Genomic DNA, 10,655 nt, shown 5'->3' with positions numbered 1-10,655 from the left:
GGCTGGTGCTGGTGCCTCAGATGTGTGAGAAGACAGCCTCGTGGAACTGAGGAGAGCATGACGAGAGGCTCCAGGAGTGCTATAAACAACCTAGAAAGTGGAACCAATTGGTGCTGGAAGCCACGGCTACTGATAAAGTGAAGTATAGTCGCCGGCTGATGCTGGACTCAGAAGGAGCAGTCCGTTATCAGTCTCCCAGCTTTGCAGTCTCTCTCCAGTGCCCCTACAGACAGAGCCTAACAGGGACAGCTGGCAAAGCAGAGATGTTTGCAGAGTCCCCGCCCTAGCATCACAAAGAAGAGTTCGGAGTTGAGAAACAATGGCTTAATAACCTGCGCACTGCTTTCCTCTGAGTGCCAGGGGTTTAACTGAGTTATCTTCTTTCAATGAATGTAGTTTATAATATCACTTATGCGGATTATTGGGGGGTGGGGGGAGGAACGCAGGAATTGCTAAATCTGTGAGTGAAAATGTACCTTAATCTGCACCCCAGGGACAGTCAGTGAACACTGAAGGGCTCTAATCAATAATCCACCCTCCGGGGTAGCTATGCAAACATGGCCATGTGAATCTGCACTGGGGCTTTTATGTTAACTTAAGGGGTGTTAGAAAGAATTTCTCATTGGTGAAGTGAGTGGTGTTTGAGATATGTGTTGGGCTAGAAAGACTGCATGAGGCTCACAGCTCTTGCATAGTGAGAAAATAAGAATCCAGCGTACCCAGCAGCCTAACATGTTGGCACAGCATTCTGTTTGAACTGGTGTCCTGCGTCCTTCAGAAAGGACAATGTGGCCTGATCTGACTAAAAGACCTGCTCACCTGTCTTCGGAATAGTGCTAAATCCACGTGGATTAAACCTTTGAGGCCAGGTGCTTGTCGGAATGACTAAGGAACTGACTCATAGGAACAGGTTGCCTGTTTGGGGACTGTTGGCTCTAAGTTACTTGTATGTTTGGCAGAATTTGGTCTGTGATGTGCTTTTACAGTAATATCCCGCCTGGTTGTAAGGGAGGAGATCCAGGACTCTCATCTGTCTCTGATCATTAAGTCTTTTCCTATATTAATCCAAAAACCTGGCAATGTCTGAGCAGCCACACTGGCTTAGATTCATTTACAGGAGCTCAAAGAGTGCTGGGGAGAGAACCCCAAGGACTAGGTCATATTTAGGGGGCTGAGTCAGAACAGCATGGGCAGCAGACCATCCATCCATGGACATTCTCCTTCCAGGGCTTCTTCCCGGAACTTAGGTACTGTGTGTGTTGAGAAGTCATCTCTTCACCCTACAGATCATGATCCTCCCAGAACTGCCCCCTCCCTCCAGCCCTCAGCCCACTCTCCCTCACCGCCACTCCTCGCCCAGGCCCTGTCCTGCTGGGCTCCTCTCTCTGGCCACCAGAACAATTCCCACCTCCACTTTGAGGGTTCACTGTCCTGTGGGTGGGTAAATGGGCAGAGTTCCCCAAGGCCATTGTTAGGTAGCTAAGACGAGAGTTTCGCGGTAACTTTTGAAATAATTGGGAGATGAAGGGTCACAACACAAAGGATGGGAGGTATTACACATTTAGGAAGAGGCTAATCATACAGTCTAGAGTTCTCCACATCCCTGCTCCTGCGTATAAAGTGAAGTTTTCAAAGTCTCTTCATAACCATCTCCCACCACCCCCCAACACAAACACGAACACACACGCTCTGCCCAAAGGGATTACTGATCTCATTTGAGAAATAAACAATTCAGTGTTGCCGATCATGCCTAGAACAATCAGGCCACGTTTTCAAAGGATCGGGTTTTATGTAGGAAATGCAGAACATAAAAAAATCAATAAATGCAAGCGTCAATACCGTGACCTAGGATGATTTGGGCCTTTGGGGGAAATGGGAGCTATTTGGCACCTTCGGTTGTGATTTCTGTTCTACTGTTTGGTCAGGATGGGAATTTTCCAAGGCATTCATGCAGTTCATTAAATATGTTATTGTGTTGGCTTATGTTTCTCTTTCAATTTAAGAATTCAGCTCTTCAAAAACATTTGCCTGAAATGAGTCCAAGTAGTTTAGGCCTCAGAAGCAAATCCATTTTGACTAATAAAAGACTAATTCTCTAAATAAGCAAGATGGTTTTTCTTAAATGAGACTCTAATTGTGAAATCCTATATCCTTTAATCTAGCAAATTACTAGCAGAGACATTTCTAAGCCTATGCAACTTGGATCAGATTTCTCATCATCAGAAAAAGGAATAATTTCTCTATCATCAGAATTTGAAATGAGCTGCAAGAACATGGGCCTCAGCTGGCAATTACCTCTCGAAGTAAACAAATCCATATGCTGGGACCCTGGAAGGTTTGAGTCTCTTCCATGACTTTTCCCATCCCCTCTATGCACCCTGCTACCCTCCCACACCACACCACGCACCAGCCAGTCACTTTCAAATCCTTAATCGGCCTTCTTGTCTGCTCTTACTGGCGACTAGGAATGGCTCCTGTCTTTAACCAAATTTTCTTCCTCAAATTCCAGAGACAAAACATTACTGCTCATATTTTCATGCAGAGCAGCTAGTCAGGGGTGACTCATAGACTCTCCCAACCCTCAAGCCAGACTGTATAAATTGACACACTCTAAAAAGGAAAATTAGCATGTAACATCTGGGTCTCTTCACTCAGAAATGCATCGATTAAAATTAGTCTCCTGGCTATAAACAATAACTTGGAGCAGTGTATCTTACAAAGGCAGATCCTACCACTCCCTCCTGGGGGAGATGCCTTCGTCCCTTGGCATCCAATCAGCCACCAGAGCTGATCATTATTGCAGCTGCATCCTTTGAGTTGTTGCAAACATTATCAGCCCAGTTCTGTCTTTTTTATTATAGCCACAAGGTAAAGTCTCTCTTCAAACTACTAGGGTCACCTGTAGGCTGTCTTGCAGTGTAGTGTGTGGATGACAAAAGTCTAACAAAGGGGAGATTTGTGTAATAAAAATAAACAGCAGAGAGGACTTTGAAAAAGGCAAAGGATATGCAATATTTCATTGCCATGAGTTTTTTGGACATGTCTATATACTAGACTTTTCAAAATAAATTACTTTGAGCAGATCCTCAAACCAAATTATGTTCTTGGTTGTTTGTCCTCACTCATGTATACATTCGTTAAATAAAAACAAAATGAGCACTCCCTATATGCAAGGCACCACCAATGTTAGGTGCTGGGGAGAGGATGGTGAAATACATCACAGTTTGCAACCTCATGAAGGTCACACATAGCCTATCAGGGAAGACAGTCAATTAAGTAAGGAAAAAAAAAAAACAACGCCTTGCGCTAAAGGCTCTGATAAAATCAAGTGTTGGAGCTTTGGCAATGCAGAGAAAGAGTAACTAATTCAGTCCTACAGGAGGTGGTGACATTTACATTGATGGCTGGGAGAGGCAGATACCCTGTAGTAAGTGGGGGGCGGGGAGACAGAGGTGGGGAAGGGAGAAGGAAGAGTACGGCAGCACAAGGCAGTAGCATGGATGAAGGCTTGAAAGTGAGAAATAGTATGTCCCATAACTGGACCTGAAAGACGATCAGGAGAATAGAGTGAGAAGAATGCAGTGAAGGAGGTGGAGAGGTTGCAAGAGAAGAAGGTGGAAAATAAGAAAAAATAAGATTGTGAGGGGTTTTGGACTTGACCCTAAGGTCAAGGAAAAGTAGGATTGATTGTTATTCCCAATTCTTCACTCCCTTCACGTTAGAGAAGTGATCATGCCCTCACAACGGGCAGAGTGTACGTCCCTGCCTTTGGGTTTAGCAATGTGACTTGCTTTGGCCAAAGGAAAGTTAACAGAGAAGGCCAGAGGAAGCTTGAAGGAGCTCACTTGGTTTGACTCCCCCTCATGTGCCCCTGCCATCAGCTATGAAAAGGATATGCTTTGGGTAGGTGCTGCCCCTTCAGCCTGAGCCCTAGGATGACAGACACTTCATGAGCTAGAACTAAACCCAGCCAGAAGCCTGAGGTCCTACCCAGCTGAACCCAGCCTTGGTGAGCTGAACTGCCACTAACCCACAGACCCGAGAGCATGAAAATAATATTTCTTTTGGTAAGCCACTGAGATTTGGGATTGTTATATGGCAAAAACTGACTAAAATACAAAACCATGGCAAAGTTTTCCAGAGGGGAATGACATGGTCATCGTTATAATTTAGAACACTCCCTGGCTCCATTATGGAGAACAGACTAAAGGAGAGAGGACCAGTTGGAAGCGGCGTAGAGACCATTTGGGACATGGTTTTGTTAATCGAGAGAGAAATGATGGTGGCCTTGCCTAGGGTGTCAGTGGGAGGGGACAGAGAGAAGTGCTAATACCTGTTTAGTATTCCTTTTGTGCAGTATTCTTGTTTTGTGGGGCTTTCTCTTTCTAACATAAAACCTATTTTCCTCTAAGACCAAGATAAGCACAATCTCTCTAATACATTAGAGCTCAACAGCCTATTTAGCAGTCGAGCTTCATTTGTTCATTCGGGTATTCATTCTACTGCCATTTGTTGAATGCCTGCCGTGTGAATAATAAGATATGACATCCCTGCCATCCCAGCACCCACAGTTCAGGAAGCAGAGACAGACACGTAAACAAATAATTGCAATAATATGTTGGAAGTACTATAATAAAAGTGAGAATAAAACCTACAGGAACATAGAGGAGAGTACGATCCTTTACTTTATTAATGTTCCTGGAGACATTTATATTCATTCATGTGGGCAGGGGGTTTTGTCTGTTTTAGTCACTAAAATATCTCAGGTACCTAAAAGAAAATGCCTAGCACCCATAATTAATAGATGGTTAATAAATATTTGGGTTTTGTGCTTAGTTTCCTAGACTTTGGCTCAGATTCACCCTCTGTCTCTCTCCGGTCTGGACTACCTCAGATAGCATTCCCCGGGGAACCGAGTTGATGGTCAATAGTTGTGAGTAGCAAAGAGAGTGTAGGAGGAAAACTGAGAAGACATCGCACTGGGCCACCAGGAGGCTGCTATTGACTTTTGAGGGCAGAGTTTTGATAGAGTGCTGGGGTAGGAGACCACACTGTAAGAGCAAGTGTCCTCATCCTGCTTTCTTGGTTTTAAGTTCTCCATCAGTGGGGATTAGCCTACTCGCCATATGCACTGTAGATGTGGGAAGGAAGGTACACAGAAGAAGGGCTAGAAGGATGGCTACTACCTTAATGGCATTTACCTTAACGAATTCACCCTGGTCTATGTCTGGCCCTCAGTTGTTACTGTCTATGAGCTTTCTCTCAGAGATCCTGATTCATGCTAACCACAAGGGACTAAATATTATGCACTAATATCCTTCATGATTAATTTTTATTGAGAAATATGACTATTGTGTGGACTTTTTTTATTCTTAGCTGTCTGACCAGTATACTTTTTCCTTTAAACAAGCTATATGGGATGTCTGTTTGTCAGAAGGTGGCTTGAGGTATATGGAATTAGAGCAAAGAAAGAGGGTTTAAATGTTAAAATACAATCAGGTTTTTCTTAACCTGACTTAATTTCATGGTTTGAAGTGTCAGACATTTTGGGGGTATTTATTGAGACTCCCAGAACCTAAGGTGTACTAACGAGTACACAGGCTACAGCTGGCCCTAAAGCACTGTCGGCTACCCATCCTGAACACTGCTATCCAGAAAGAGCTAGGACTTAGTTTAGTGCACTTCATTCAGTAGGTTTTAGAGAATGTCTCCCCAGGACAGTGCATAGAAAGGCACTGCCCATGTCTACCTAGCTCACCCTGTTGTTTTCTAGGCTCCATTGCTGGCCACCCTTGTTTCTGATTCACACTTGGGTCTCCATGAAACCTCTGTAGGGAATTCACTACATCAAGGCCATGGGACCTTCCCACGTGGAATGTTTTAATACAGCAGGGTAGAATAGGCAAATACAATTTGTTAAGAAAGAAAAACAAACAAACAAAAAAACAGCAAGTGAAGTAGTGCTAAATAAATAAAATTTGGCTGGCTCTTCTTATAAAGCTGGTCGTAGTACTACCATAATGGCACACTGATTTTAATTGGGGGTTACACCTCCATGACAAGGGATTAGGGAAAATTTCACAAGTATTTGTTTGAACAATCTTTGGTCTTCCAATGAACCACAAAGTAAGAAATCATTCTGTCAGTGGTGTATTCACCTTTACATCTCCCCCAACTAACCCCTAATTAAGCAGTTTCAAGATAAAATTACATGGCACTGAATAAAATGTAAGCACAAGCTTACATTTTAAGCTTATCACAATAAGCTTTGATTCTTGTCAAAATCAAGGTAAACAGTATCACTTTAGATCACTCTTTTTGTCGAAAATCAGCCTAACCCAGGCACTTACTGCTCTACAGGTTATTGGAACAGAGTAGCTGTTTTCTTTTCTTCCCCCCCACCCCCGCTGCGTTGGGTCTTGCTGATGTGCGCGGGCTTTCTCTCTGGTTGCGGCAAGTGGGGGCTACTCTTCATTGCGGTGTGCGGGCTTCTCACTGTGGTGGCTTCTCTTGTTGCGGAGCACAGGTTCTAGGCGCCTGGGCTTCAGTAGTTGCAGCATACGGGCCCTAGAGTGCGGGCACTTCATTAGTTGTGGCTCACGGGCTCTAGAGCGCAGGCTCAGTAGTTGTGGCACACGGGCTTAGTTGCTACACGGCATGTGGGATCTTCCTGGACCAGGGATTGAACCTGTGTCCCCTGCATTGGCAGGCGGATTCTTAACCACTGTGCCACCAGGGAAGTCCCCAGAGTAGCCATTTTCAATGGATGGTTACATCAGAATCAACTGGTAGAGGGAGAACAGCTATCTCTTACAACTTTTAACACCCTAACCAGAAAAGGAAGTCCTTTCATATTTGTTTAAATCCCTTGGTTTGTTAGTGTTGCTACTAAAATTGGTACATGGTTTCCAGTTTGTCGTTTTTCTTTTAAGGTATCTGTCTTCTTCAGATATCTGGTTATTTTGGCCTATGAACATACATTCCCTTAGAGGTACTAGCTACTTGGCCTGGTAATATCTACAGGTAATGACTGAAGGCCAGCCCCTAATCTGGGTCAGCTCCAAAGTTCAAGGGAAGTAGCAAAAAAAAAGTACTCCCTATAAGCAAAGCCTCAAGGAAGGCACTAAATATATTATGTGCTGGGGACAGGATGGTGAAATAGAGTCAGTCGCCTGTTAACTCTCGTCCCACCAAACAAATTCTTGGGCTAGAGGTACACCTTTGAACCCACTTGGAGAAGGCAGCCTCCATCAGCTATGAGGGTCTGTAGGGAGTGCGCCCTGCCCTCAGCCACTCCGCACCCCAGAAGTGCCTCGGCTCTACTTAAATTACTCCCCTGACCCCACTGCAACCACAGCTGCATGGCTGTGTGTGTGTCCCTCAGAAGTCCTGCGTTTGCTTTTTTTTTTTAACATCTTTATTGGAGTATAATTGCTTTACAATGGTGTGTTAGTTTCTGCTTTATAACAAAGTGAATCAGTTATACATACGTTCCCAAATCTCTTCCCTCTTGCGTCTCCCTCCCTCCCACCCTCCCTATCCCACCCCTCTAGGTGGTCACAAAGCACAGAGCTGATCTCCATGTGCTATGCGGCTGCTTCCCACTAGCTATGTATTTTACGTTTGGTAGTGTATATATGTCCATGCCACTCTCTCACTTTGTCCCAGCTTACCCCTCCCCTTCCCCATATCCTCAAGTCCATTCTCTAGTAGGTCTGTGTCTTTATTCCCGTCTTATCCCTAGGTCCTTCATGACCGTTTTTTTTTCCTTAGATTCCATATATATGTGTTAGCATATGGTATTTGTTTTTCTCTTTCTGACTTACTTCACTCTGTATGACAGACTCTAGGTCCATCCACCTCAACACAAATAACTCAATTTCATTTCTTTTTATGGCTGAGTAATATTCCATTGTATATATGTGCCACATCTTCTTTTTTTTTTTTTTTTTTTGCGGTATGCGGGCCTCTCACTGTTGTGGCCTCTCCCGTTGCGGAGCACAGGCTCCGGACGCACAGGCTCAGCGGCCATGGCTCACGGGCCCAGCCGCTCCGCGGCATGTGGGATCTTCCCGGACCGGGGCACGAACCCATGTCCCCTGCACCGGCAGACGGACTCCCAACAACTGCGCCACCAGGGAAGCCCGCCACATCTTCTTTATCCATTCGTCTGTCGATGGACACTTAGGTTGCTTCCATGTCCTGGCTATTGTAAATAGAGCTGCAATGAACATTGTGGTACATGACTCTTTTTGAATTCTGGTTTTCTCAGGGTATATGCCCAGTAGTGGGATTGCTGGGTCGTATGGTAGTTCTATTTGTAGTTTTTTTAAGGAACCTCCATACTGTTCTCCATAGTGGCTGTATCAATTTACATTCCCACCTGCCAGGAGCCCTGAAAGTGTCCCAGCCTGGGCCCATCTCATATACTAATTTCTCAGCTGGGGGTGGGGGCTGCCAGACCACACAACTAGTGTAAATACAGAAAGAAAACCACCTGAGGAAAGGTGGTGATTATTAGTTCCTATGGAGCTTCTACATGTGTGGGGTTTTTTTATACATATATGTGTATTTTTTTTTCCTCCACTCAAAGCTCAGGCAAGGGCAGACAAGCTTCTTTGTTTTCTGCCTCAGCTGATGGATGGCTTTGCTTTCTACTCCACTGTAGCCTAATCAGGGTCCCAAGTCTGTACAAGGTTTTTAGTTCCAATTCCCCATCTTGTCTGTGCCCAGAGCCTTTTCTCTGTACCCCAAAAGCTGTTAAAACCCAAACCCAAAGTTACGAGTACTTGGTTACAAAGATGGGCATACTCTCTTCCTCTTCCAGGAAAAATGAAGTGTCAGCAGCCACTCACCATGGGCAACTGTAGGTCTGGCTCTGATTTTGGCCCTTCAGTTTTTCCCTTACTATCCTAACTATGCATTTAAAAGGATGCTTGCCTTATTTTATCTGCCACTTCTAGGTGGATAAAAGGGATAAAAAAGGATAAAAGGAGCAGAAAGGCTTGCAGATTATCCAAACTGCCACATGGCCGAAATGCAGGTGGTGTCGAAGCTGAGGGAGCCTGTAAACATGGGCGTGTCCACACTCTATCCTCAGAGAGTCCCAGTCTTGCATCCGGCCAGGGGCCAGGGTCAGGGGTACTTTGAAGACACACCCCCACACCAAGCAATTCTGGTGTGTGAACCGGCTTAAGAACCACTGGAACACAAAATCACAAGCTTGGATAATCATATCATGTGAGGAGACTGTTTATATTTTGCAGGAAAACATGCTTTGCCTATTTTTCAAAAGAAATGAAAAATTTATTGGCATCTACAAAGATAAAATGCTTTTGCTACAGAGGATTGCCTTTGGGTGGTTAGTTCTTTTTACAGCCAATTGGATGCAGAAGACCCTGTTGGAATTATGTATCATTATATAGTGTACAATTCCATTTTCTAAAAGGGTAAGAAAAAATAGATGTTTACCTCATATTTCCTGCTTGAAAACTCCTTGGCCAAAATTTTGCTGGGCTCTGAGAACATTTTAAAACTTTTATAGCATTTGCTTTGCCCTGTCAATATGCTGAAAACCAGTATCAGAGATTTTGACCTTTGGCAGTGTTTTAGCTGAATGAATAATAATTCAGCAATTTTTAATTGTGTCACAGATAAGATAACTAATTAGATGAAAATTTTCAAGTGCCAAGTACAACTGCTATCTAATTTGCCGTTCTTACCAAAACCCATTAAATCTGGATAAAATGTCCACTGTGAATATTGTACAGAATATTGTACAGAATTTGTACAGAAGGTACAAATGAAATTTTTCAAGTCACCTATCAGAATTATTTTGACACAATTTATGCTTTATGTAAAAGTAATAAAAATCTAAATTTAAAAATTAGCTTTCTGTAAATTTTATTAGTTATCAAAAAATATTAGAAAATAAATGCAGAATTTTCTTCTCAGTTATTTTATGCTGACAATCCTCATTATCATATCTAAGCAATGTGTTCTTGCCCCAAATTGAAGTAATCAGAAATCTATATTCCATATACTATGTGTTTTATATATGATATCTCATTTATTCCCTGCAAGAACCCCCTGCTCATATTATCCACATTTTACAAATGAGAAATGAATTTGCAAGACCGCACAACTAATAGGTAGCAGAGTTGCAATTTGAACCCAGGCCACTGAACTCTAGAGCCTATATGCTTAACAACAAAACTGCATGGCTCTTAAATTTAAAAACTAAAAAACAAAAACACACAAGCAAGAAACCTACTTAAGGAACATTCTAGGATCACAGTGTTTAACATCAAGTTTTGTAGGCTCGATCCCTCCAAATATATCCCAAATCCAATTACCTCTCACTGCCTTCACTGCTTCTCACTGGGACATTGCAGTAAGGGACCTCAGTGGCCCTCATGGCACAGTGTTGGTCTTGGGATCAGGAGTATAGACATCACCTGGAAACTGGTTAGAAATGCAGATTCTCTGCCCTCCAAGTCCCAGACCTGCTGACTCAGAAAGTCTGGGGGTGGGACTGGCGAGCTGTGTTTTCACAAGTCCTCCAGTGGAGTTTGATGCGCCCTCAAGTTTAACAACTGGCTTAACAGAATGATGCATTCGTCCAGTCTTCTGACAGCTTTGCCTACTTCAGACGG

Source organism: Lagenorhynchus albirostris, chromosome X (genome assembly GCF_949774975.1).
Source record: "Lagenorhynchus albirostris chromosome X, mLagAlb1.1, whole genome shotgun sequence".
NCBI lineage: Eukaryota > Metazoa > Chordata > Mammalia > Artiodactyla > Delphinidae > Lagenorhynchus > Lagenorhynchus albirostris.
Note: the sequence above shows the minus strand (reverse complement) of the source record.